General features: G+C 36.6%; 1 protein-coding gene and 1 long non-coding RNA gene across 3 annotated transcripts in view; both read left to right on the top strand.

The window, feature by feature from the left end:
* LOC135072025 (putative nuclease HARBI1) overlaps window positions 1-11,808 on the top strand; it is a 497,753-nt gene that overhangs the window by 219,486 nt on the left and 266,459 nt on the right. The window lies entirely within an intron of this gene.
* The window catches only part of LOC135072030 (uncharacterized), a 219,395-nt gene continuing 208,001 nt past the window's right edge, over window positions 415-11,808 (top strand). The window contains exon 1 of the long non-coding RNA XR_010257349.1: window positions 415-612. This is a non-coding gene — a long non-coding RNA (uncharacterized LOC135072030). The remainder of the gene's footprint in view (window positions 613-11,808) is intronic.

The following is an 11,808-nucleotide window of genomic DNA, read 5'->3' as shown; positions in this document are numbered from 1 at the left end:
ATACACCAATCACACAGCATTTGGACCTCGCGTCTACGTATTGCCATCTGGCGAATTTTTCAATAGCAAAAACCCTCATTGAAAGGAGATTTTTATTTTCTTTTATTTTATTTACTTATATAGGAAAATAAGCCATAAACTTAACTCCAAAAAAGTATACATTAAAAGTAGAAAAACAATTTTACGTTATCTCCAATATTGTCGAAGTTATCGCTGGAAAACTAAACAAGGTATCGTATATTTTTTATTTAAAATTAATCAGTAATCGGAATAAGTGAATACTTAAAATAATATCGATTAAATTTACAGATTATTGTCTATGACTCACATGTTACAGCACTGATGTGTCATAGACAATATGGAGATAACACATGATTTTAAACGTCAAGTCAATTTGACAAGTATCACAAATTTTCATCGTCCACGTATTTTGCTAAAATAATTTGTTTCAAAGATTGATTTCAAACTTGTATAAACGTGAAAATAAAGTTGGTTTCATGGGCTTGTTAAATAATGTGTATGATATTATGAACACGTAAGTGATTATGGTGTAATTGTGTATGAAAGTGTTTGTTTACATCTCTGCTGGATTCTAAAAAATCAAGGTATAAGGCCGTTTCTGACAATGTCCTTTACTTTGGGGCTAGCTGGCGCTGTGTGAAATTGTCCAAAGATTTATTTATTTATTTATTTATTGACATAAATAGGTACATAATTAAGTAAAACTGGATGTTCGATTAAAAAGAAGAGATATTTTTGAAGATGATTCCCAATAATTACAAATTAATCACTGTAAATGACACACAAACTACTTACATACTACGAGAAGAGACATTGTCGGTGATTACTACCAGTGATATAATGTGAATTTATTAGATATAATTGAGAATTAAAGGATTAAAGATTTAAAGGGCAATTAGATGTCCTTATTCATTTGCAGAGAGACGATGATGTAGTCGACCATCAGGGACAGCACCACGGGCAGGATGTAGGTCCCGACCGGCAGCGGCGGCAGCAGCTCCACCTGCAGCGGCTCCACGCACACCAGCTGCCGGAAGTCCTTCAGGCTCCTCGAAGTTTCTATAATTAGAATTGAAAAATATTGGTATTTAAATGAGCATGTCTTCCTTGGACCGATTTCTAAATGTAAAGCCCAGTTTGTGGACCGACTATCAAGTAAACACCTGGATGCGGGCAGCGCAAGAACGGTCGTTGTGAAAAACCTTAGGGACGGCCTTTGTTCAGCAATGGACGTCATTGGGCTGAAACAACAAACGAAAGTAATGCTCGAAGTTGTTCAGCCGGGTTAGGATGCGCGCCGTGATAAAATCTTATCAATGATTTTAGATGTCAAAATGAATGGGATTATCGCATAAAATCGATAAAATAGCGCGATACGCTTATCACGGTACGTACCCTAGGCCTACTGGAGTAAGTCTACTAAATATTATGTCTTGAATCTGTAAGTAATGTTTCGTAGCACAAAACATAAAGAAAAGATGAATAAAACCTGTAGATTTATAGCAAAGTTGACGCAAGAGTCGCTTGAGCGCTTCAACCTCATTTCCCACTCCTTGCCCAGCCATGGTGATTATCAGTAAAGACCCCATATGTTGGATTATATTATACCAGATGCCTTCCAAGAACAGCTAAAATATTGAGACATGTAAATTTTACGTGCTCTTAATATTATATTACGTATGTTGAATAATTTATCAAGTAAAATAATTTAACCTTTTCATTGTTTAAGAGCAAACTTATGCTTTGCCACATCATATATATTAAGTATGATATCCCTAGAAAAATGGAAAACAATATCTGAAACAAGACATTCATTATTCATGTGATAGGTAGGTATTGATAAAAAAATGTATAAATGGAGAAATACATTACTTGGTGTGCCAAACATTTTTTTAGTAGTCGACAAGATTCCAGCAATGCTCGGTACACTGAGGCAAAGTTGTTCAAATTATCGTCAAGCGAACCCTCCAGGGCCGCCTCCTTGATCAGCTCATGTACTGCTTGCAGCATGCTTCTTATTATGGTAAGTAGAGTATAATACATCAAAACGCCCAGAAAATATCTGATTTCACGTGTGATTTCAATACCGACAAAAAGTGAATACAAAAAGAATATCGGACATTGATCGTCAGAACTACCACCACCTTGGCCAACTGTGATACTAATCTGCACAGTTAAAATAACCCTCATAGCAACTAAACTAATCATGGTGACACATATTTTTCTTTTAAGTAGCCTCAAGGATAACTTGTACGGTCGATGACATCTCAGAATAACGTGCACCTGGGATAAACACATAAGAAGTGTTTTAAACTCACGTCCGAAATGAGGACCATAGTACAGAAATATGGACAAACTTAGACAACTTATAAGATTGGTAAAAATTATCCATATACAATCTTGTGGTTGATAATTCGAGATAGTACATTTTAAACTATATATGTAAATTGATAGAAAAATTAGGATTTCCAATAAAATTAAAAAAGCCGTTAAAATGCGTTTCCTTGTCGTCAAGTACCAGAAGTCGCGATGGATGTTGCTTATTTTTTCTGCTACACATATTATTTTAATTGCTTCGAAGTCCTCCATGTCGTGCCGCGATGTAATAATGTCTGCGTACTTTACGTAACAGCAAGTCACTTCAATTTAAAAATAGCATAGAATATTAAATGCTTGACAAACTCCTGCTAGTAGTTGCTTTCTAATATCATTAATTTACTACTTTGCCTAGTGTTGTCCCAGTGTGCAGCCAAAGTATTCAAGAAATTATTGTTCGAAGACTTTGGGGATGTCGTAATTCCAAGTACATAAGCAGGTTTATCTCCTCTTCTTAGATTCAAATATTACTACTGTAAGATTTTGAGTGACAGATGAAATTCTATTTGTGAGTCCGGAGAAATCCAGATGCGTGTGGCTTTTTAATGTCTTTTTATAGATAGAAGTGGCGTGGAACTTTCGGCGTGACACTGTTTTCATACAAATCTTAGTTTACTCACTTGAACATTCACTCCAGGGGTCTATGTTTGGCTTTAGTCTCAGTAAAAGTATTTTAAAAATCAGAAGAGCAGCACTTAAGACAGGCACCTACAAATGTCACGATCCAAACAGACATGACAACTTGTTCAGGATAGTATTCGTACCTACTTATTTTTTAATTATGAAAATGTCACATGCATTAAAGTAAGTAGGTGTTGGTAAATAACAATTTATGAAAGTGGTATAAAATATGATGGTTTTTTAAGAAATTGATATTTTTTTTATCAAACTGAAGGACAGTATTCCAACTCGGCCATATTTTTGAAATAAATGTCAACAGCTCCGCGGCACGTCACGGTATGACAACATGCGATAGGGCTGCTCACCTACAGTGCCCATTCTAATTACATCTGCCTACTTAGAATTTTTATCTAGTTATGACATTATATATTTTTTTTTATTTAGACACACAAAATACTTTGTGAATGGAATAGGATAGTTTTGTGATTAGTAAATTTAATAAAAAAAAAAATGTAAAATAATTTTGAATCTACTAATCATAATGAGTACTTAATGACCTATTACTTTAATTTCAGGCGGGCGAAGTCATGGGCAAAAGCTAGTTTTATACAATATAATTTTCATTTCAAATCAAACTGAATACTTATTGACAGGTAATGACTAGTTTCGCTATTGGTTCACGGACCACTTTCACCCAGTCTCCTTTGACCGTAAATGACGGTCAATCAAATTCAATCACCTTAGTCCTTTTTAAAAACTAGGCCATCGACATCCGTTCGGCACATTCGCCACACCACTGACTTTTGCATCTCGACCGCGTCCCGAGATTTGAAATTCGAAGGAAAGCTCGCGTTTCGTCGTTTTATATGAAGTTACAATACTGTATGATATTATTACCGTGCTGAAGGGGTTGCTTCGTGTAGGATCTGTGACCTCATTATTCTAAAAGGAACGCCCTGCGAGCCGTGACTATTCATAGGAGGGATGCAAATAATGATTATAAAACTAGATATTTTACTCTATTTATTCGAGTTAATTAAAAAAACCTTATTAATGAATTTCGAACCTCAATTTGATATACTATCTTTTTAGTAGGCATTGGTTACTAAAAAAATTACAATAACTAATGTTTCCTATTTAAATAATAAAAGGCACGGATCGTTAATATCCTTTTTGTATTTTGATAAATTAAATTTACAATTATAATATATTTATATTGTAAATTTTGTAGAATAATGTGCAATAGAGTTATTCTAGATAGTTTAGGGTCCCCACGGAGATCCTTCTCGTGGTGCACCCTGGGCTACGTTCGCGTGGTCTGTTCACGCGGGCGGCTAACTTCTCACCTGCGCGGCAGGTCTCGTCAACTCGGCGGGCTTGTCGGGCAACCCGTAACCCACAATTAAGTGGGCCAATCAAGGCATATGCCCGTGCCACGATACAGGAGGGCCGTTCTAGGTACTTCTCTGATCAGCAGAGCAGACTGAGCAGCGGCATGGAGCAGACCGTAACCCGCTACGGCGAGCCGGGGGTCCTGTCGTATCAGGGCCGCGAGGAGAAAACCTCTATGAAAGCAACTGGAGGAGGGGGTTGGGGGTTCCCTCGAAGCCGGAGACGAGCCGCTCACGAGCGAGCCTCTAGCAAGAGGCGGAGCTGCGCACGAATGTCCAACTAGGACAAACACTCGCGGCTCCGTTTCTTTGGGCTCTGGTGGAAACCGTTGGGTTTTAGTGGGTAGGCCCCGCCTTTAGTGGGTAGGCGGGGACCACACAACCCACTGGACGGCCAGTGGGTTATGTGGGACTCTCCCCGGCTATGCGCAAAGCATTTCCCGACATAAAAAAGGGTCCCCAAGGAGTTTAATAAGTCAAAGTCTAATAAAGTAAGCAGATAAAACAAAAATTCAATTTTAAAATTTATTCGACACTCATAGGTATACAATTGAGTGAAGGTGGGTGACGTAGGTGTTTGTGTAGGTGTTTGATAATAAAGTAGAGATATATTTGGAGATAATTCATAATAACTTCAACTTGTTTGCTTTCAATGATACACATACCACATAGTAGGTAACTATTAGAGAAATTGTCGCTGATGATCAGCCATGTAATTTCAATTTTTAGATAACATGAAGAATACTAGATTTAAATAATAATAATTATATATCCTTATTCATTTGCAGAGAGATGATGATGTAGTCGACCATCAGGGACAGCACCACGGGCAGGATGTAGGTCCCGACCGGCAGCGGCGGCAGCAGCTCCACCTGCAGCGGCTCCACGCACACCAGCCGCTGGAAGTCCTTCAGGGTCGACGAGATTGCCATTTTAGAATCTGAAAAACCAACCACAGTAAAACATCAACAGGAAATCCTAGATACTTAGTGTCTCGTTGCTTTTGCGACGCAAGCTTTGATTTATACTCCTCTGAACAAGTTGTGGAAATCCTTGGGTAGGTCTTTGTACAGCAGTAAACGTAATTTGGTTTACCTACATTACGTTTTCCGGTCCGTGGTCGCCACTCCAGAACTTTTCTGTCCCAACAGTCATCAGCTCTACGAGCTTTGTGCCCCGTCCACTGACACTTTAGTTTGGCAATTCTGTGGGCTATTTCAACCGATTCGATCACGTAAAGTTTTAGATTAACAAGAATATTATGATGTCTTGGCAGTAACTAGATGATACAAACCTATGTACGTGTAACGAAGCTTTGATAACAGCCGCTTCAGCGCCACCACTTCATTGGCCACTCCTTGCCCAGCCATGGTGATCATCAAGATGTATACAATATATTTAATAATAAGGTGCCATATGCCTCTCGCAAACTTTGACTGAAAATATTGCGACGTATAAAATGGTTGACGTAATATTATAAATACAAAAAAAGAAAAATGCAATTACCTCTTTTATCAGTAGCATACTCAAACTTTTCCATATTAAATATATGATTAATGATGCCCCGATGAAAAGTGATAACAATATCTGAAATAAAGAACAATTACACATGTTATTAATGATCACCACTAATTAGTAATAATAACTAATCTGAAAATCAAAAGCGTTGCCTTACTTGATGAGCCATACACTTTTTTAGCTTTCGACAAGATTCGAACAATATACGATACACACAGGCAAAGTTATTTAAATTGTCTTCAAGCGACCCCTCCAGGGCCGCCTCCTTGATCAGCTCATTTACTGCTTGTAGCATGCTCCGTATTATGGTGAGCAGAGTGTAATAATACATCAAAATGCCTAGTGCATATGGTCCTTCATTGAAGACTTCATTGACAGTAAACAAAATAAATGGTAGATATGTCAGACATCCATCTTCATAAACAAAGATATACTGCACAACTTTACCAGCCTCTACAGCAATAATAGTAATCAGAACAACATAAACTTTCGTTTTTATTTGTATTAGCGATGATTTGTATGGCAGATAACATCTCAATACATTGTGCGCCTGGGATAAACGATCAAGAAGTGTTCTAAACCGGTGTCCGAAAAAAGGACCATAATATAAAATTACTGAAAAACATTGAAAGTTTTGAAATAAATAAAAAACGATCCACAAAGAATCTTTAAACGCATAACGCAGGAGGAAACATTTTGCAATATATGTGATAACTGCAAAAGATAATGCAACTTCCAGTGATATTAGGAAAGCTAAAAAAATTTGGTTCCTTGTCGTCAAGTACCAGAAGTCGCGATGGATGTTGATTATTTTTTCTGCTACACATATTATTTTAATTGCTTCGAAGTCCTCCATATCGTCGTACCGTAAGTCCGCGATATGACAATGACTGTGTTAACTACGTAACAGCACGTCATGAGTAAAGATACGGAAGTATTTTATATCCATTATTTATGTACACGCTTACAGTTTTTTTATCATGTCATTAATCCTAATACATATTTGTCGGCCGTTTGGTGTAGTGGTTTCGATACGGACTACTATGCCGAGAGGTCCCGGGTTCGATTCCCGGCCGGGCAGAAATTGAAATGATGAATTTTGATTTCTGTGATGGGTCTGGGTGTTACTATGTATAATATGTATATATTTACAAAAAAAAAAAACTATTTTAAGTATGTTTATATCCGTTGTCTAGTACCCATAGTACAAGCTTTGCTTAGTTTGGAACTAGAAGCGTAGTGTAAAATGTCCAAGGATATTTATTCATATTCTTATTATTCATATTATAATGACTTTAACTAGTGTTACCCCGGCGTTCGTTGTTATGGTAGCGTGACTTAGCGTAGCTTCAACTTGGCTCGTCCGTCACTCATGGCTGGGATGTCTGATTTCGAAATGAATTTGCAGACTTTAATGAATGAATTGCATTCTTTTGAGAATGGTGATACTATTAAGTCTCTCAAAGTCGGAAAGGTGGGTATAGTCTCTTGGCCTGATCTTGGTCCAATGTTGAGTTGGATTTCATACAATTTGATCTTGCTTCACGTCGTGTGATGCTGCTACACACGATCTCTCATTACTGTCAATTTTTTTAGGTTGGTCACGCCTATGCATATCAGTCATACCATGAGTGCGAGAATTTTCAGTGTATTATGACGTCAAGTACCACCACCAAATTAGGCTTCGCTCAGTAAAGCAGATACTAAAAGGCGCCTGCAAATATCACATTTTATACAGACTTTGTGACTTACCTATAGTATGTAGTAGTAAGCATTTGATTTTGAGAATGGTTCAAACGCATTAAAGTAAGTAGCTTAGCTGGCATTAACCCATTTAGCCCTACCGTACCCTATGTGGTACAGTATCTTTTTGAAAATATTTCGAAGTACCAAGCTGTTGATAATTTGTAAAAATAAGCATAACAGTAAGCTTAAAGTGATTATTTTACATAAAAATATTTAAAAATATGTTATAACAAGTGGTTTCGGAAATATTTATGAAATTCCTCGACAGAAAACAAAAAAAATATTTACAATGTATTTAAGAAGGTATAATTTCTTATTATTCATGGTTAATTATGTTATTTATCAATTTTATTTTAAAAATAGACTACAGTAGATATTATGACTACAAAAAAAATATTATTGAGATTATTTTTATACGGTTTATTCCAGTCTAAAATAGGTGTACCGTATAAGGTACAGTAGGTCTATGCATGAGCAAATTGAGCAAATCATACGAAAAAATATAATTTAATTTTTATTATTTTTATTTGCTTTAGGCTATTGATGCTTCACTATATTGCCACAGTACATGAAAAATTTGATAATTTCAGCAAACATAAAGCAATCTTGGTATTTTTCTACTGCTGTCTTGTCAGATGACCGCTAATGATGATCAGACTGACGAAGATTTAGGCGATAAAGATAGTGGCAATGTAAATAATAACCCTCAGAGTTTTCTTCGATGGATTTGCTAAATTTCCATCGACGTGTTGCTAAATGCGATTATGAATAGCACTAAACGTAACAAATCAGAAGAAGCCAGGTCTTCTTCAGCTATCCTCACTAACTTCGGAGAAGGTAGGAAAAAAGAACCAAATGTGGTTATTATCACAGAAAACGTCTTACAAGATATGCCAAGTGTGATACTAGTGATTACGTTATTTTATTTTTATTTTATGTCATACAAAAATAAATAAACATCTTCTTTGAACAAAGACTATGTTTTGCTTGCTTATAGACCTACTGTACCCTATATGGTACGGGCTCCCCACGGCCCCCTATTTATGGATTATTTTTTTAAATATTTTTTTCATGATTTTTAGGCTTCCCTTTGTAAGTTTTTGCTGAAAATTCAATTTTTATTTACAAAAATAATTATCGGTCTAAATGGGTTAACTACAGAAGGAACAATTTATGAAAGTGGTATATTGATGAGTTTTTTATTTGAATAATATAATACACTCCATAAAAAGTGTGTTCAATTATTTAATAGAACAATCAAATACCATCGTTCTATTTCGTTTTTTTTTTTATCAAACTGAAGTTGCTTAAGGGGTTTCTTTTTGTAGAGTGTAACCCCACTTTATTATGGTGCGTCCAGACTGGGCGAACGGGCTCACGCGGCAAACTCGTCATCCTGCTCACTCAAGAGCAAGATGAGCAAGATGACCAGCATGCCGCGCAAGCCCGTTCGCCCAGTCTGGACGCACCATAATAGTAACGGCCTCCGAGCCGAGGTAGGCCCCGCCTTAAGTGGGTAGGCGGGGAGAGTCCCACATAACCCACTGGCCGATGAGGACCGCCAGTGGGTTATGTTTGGACTCTCCCCGCCATTGCGCAAAGCTTTTCCCGACGTAAAAAAAGTGTCCCCAAGGAGTTAAATAAGTCAAAGTCATTAACACAGTAAGCAGAATAAAACAAACATTCAATTTTAAAATTTATTCGAATGATACATGGGTATACAATTGAGTGAAACTAGGTGTTTGATAATAAAGAATAATATTTAGACTAGCTGTGCCCGCAACTTCGTACGCGTGAAAACCCGTTTTCGCAACATTTTTCATTGTTGCTCTGCTCCTATTGATCGTAGCGTGATGTTGTATAGCCTATAGCCTTCCTCGATAAATGGGCTATCTTACACTGAAAATTTTTTTCAAATCGGACCAGTACTTCCGGAGATTAGCGCGTTCAAGTAAACAAACAAACAAACTCTTCAGCTTTAAGTGTAGATAATTATATTTTGTCAAGTACTTTGTATGAAATGGAAACACTGTGCGTAAGGCGGACGCCTGGTTGACTGCATGGCGAAAGGCGATAATATGTTTACGATCCCTATCCGGGTTGAAAAGTGTGCGATGACCTTTATAGTAGGTAGTAGTAAACACTTGATTTTGAAAATGGTTCAAACACATTAAAGTAAGTAGCTTAGCTGGCATTAACTACAGAAGGTACAATTTATGAAAGTGGTATGTAAAGAATGTATCGATGAGTTTTTTTTATTTGTATATTAATGTACTAGTGACCCGCCCCTGCTTCGCATAGTTACAATGTATATTTAAAAACCTTCCTTATCGTTTACATAAATATATTAACGTTTTACATAAATATATTGACTTGGCCATCGCATGAAAACACGTGTCAATTAAATTATTTAGTGCGATGGCCAAGTCAATAATTTATGTAAAACGTTAAAGATTTCCTGGCCTGGACTTGGTATTACATGGATCTCACAACTTTTTACCGTAGAACAACTGAGTTGCGAGACTTGGTTTTTTTGACAAGTATTGTTTTTGATGGGATAATTATTATACATAGTAACACCCAGACCCGTCACAGAAATTAAGATTCATTATTTAAATTTCTGCCCGGCCGGGAATCGAACCCGGGGCCTCTCGGCATAGTAGTCCGTTCTGAACCACTACACCAAACAGCCGACAATCGTAGTTCCTTTGACGCTGACTGTGCCTACGAGTATGTGTATGTGGGAAACGGAACGTTGATGAGTGAGTGAAAGGTTTGAATGAATGAAAGAATGGAATGGATGGATATAAATTCAAATAATCTAAGATGGCGAGACTCTGATTTTTACTGCAAAGACGAGCGTGTGGTTTTTCAAATAAAAGACGATATTTTCCAAAATCAAGTGTTCATATTTCGTTCACAAGATCCCACATGTATGTAGATTGTCCACACTAGAGCAGTTCCCCAACAGTTATTGATGTAGTGTTGTAGTTCCAATTTTCTCGCCCAATCGACCGTCGTGCGTTATCGAGTGGGTCCGCTGCGGAGTGGCAGGCGTCTACATTAGACTAAGAGCTAGTGAACGCCAGACCTACGTCATTTTATAAAAGCTGAAAATTTGTCAGTGTATGCTCCCAATATAGGATATAATGTTAATCTAAATATACAGTGTGTCCGGGCATGTAGTGATCAAACTTTAAGGGCGTAATCTATGGACAATTTTATCGATAAAAATACTTCAAATTTGGGGCCTGACCCATTTCTCGAAAAATTACATCGATTTAAGTTTTTAATTTTTAGTTTACACCTCTTCTTTAAAAAACAAGTGAAAGCGTGGGTAGCTTAACATTAATAGGCAAAAATTTTATATCATGCGATAGCCAATAAAATTATCTATTAGTAGAAGAAGTAAGCAGATACAAGTTTCATTCCTTTTTAGGGAGTAAGAATGGATTTAATTAGAAAAATACATTACTTTTTTCACTTCTTTTTCAGTTATTTTTCAACACAAGAAAAACCAGGTCGTTAAGGTATGTTTTATTTACATTGTGTTTTTAGTATTTGAGCTATTCTACAAAACAAATGTAAATTTATTAGTCTACGTCTATTAGTTTCGACGTAATTGTTGAACAAAGATACCCCTTCCCAGCGGTTTCCATAGTAATCGGAATAGGTTGTGTGATTCTTTCAGGCAGTGCATTTTCGCATGTCGCGTGCGCTATGGAAACCGCTGGGAAGGGGTATCTTTGTTCAACAATTACGTCGAAACTAATAGACGTAGACTAATAAATTTACATTCGTTTTGTAGAATAGCTCAAATACTAAAAACACAATGTAAATAAAACATACCTTAACGACCTGGTTTTTCTTGTGTTGAAAAATAACTGAAAAAAGTAATGTATTTTTCTAATTAAATCCATTCTTACTCCCTAAAAAGGAATGAAACTTGTGTCTGCTTACTTCTTCTACTAATAGATAATTTTATTGGCTATCGCATGATATAAAATTTTTGCCTATTAATGTTAAGCTACCCACGCTTTCACTTGTTTTTTAAAGAAGAGGTGTAAACTAAAAATTAAAAACTTAAATCGATGTAATTTTTCGAGAAATGGGTCAGGCCCCAAATTTGAAGTAT

Source organism: Ostrinia nubilalis, chromosome 5, assembly GCF_963855985.1.
Source record: "Ostrinia nubilalis chromosome 5, ilOstNubi1.1, whole genome shotgun sequence".
Classification (NCBI taxonomy): domain Eukaryota; kingdom Metazoa; phylum Arthropoda; class Insecta; order Lepidoptera; family Crambidae; genus Ostrinia; species Ostrinia nubilalis.
This window is presented reverse-complemented; position numbering and strand designations above follow the sequence as displayed.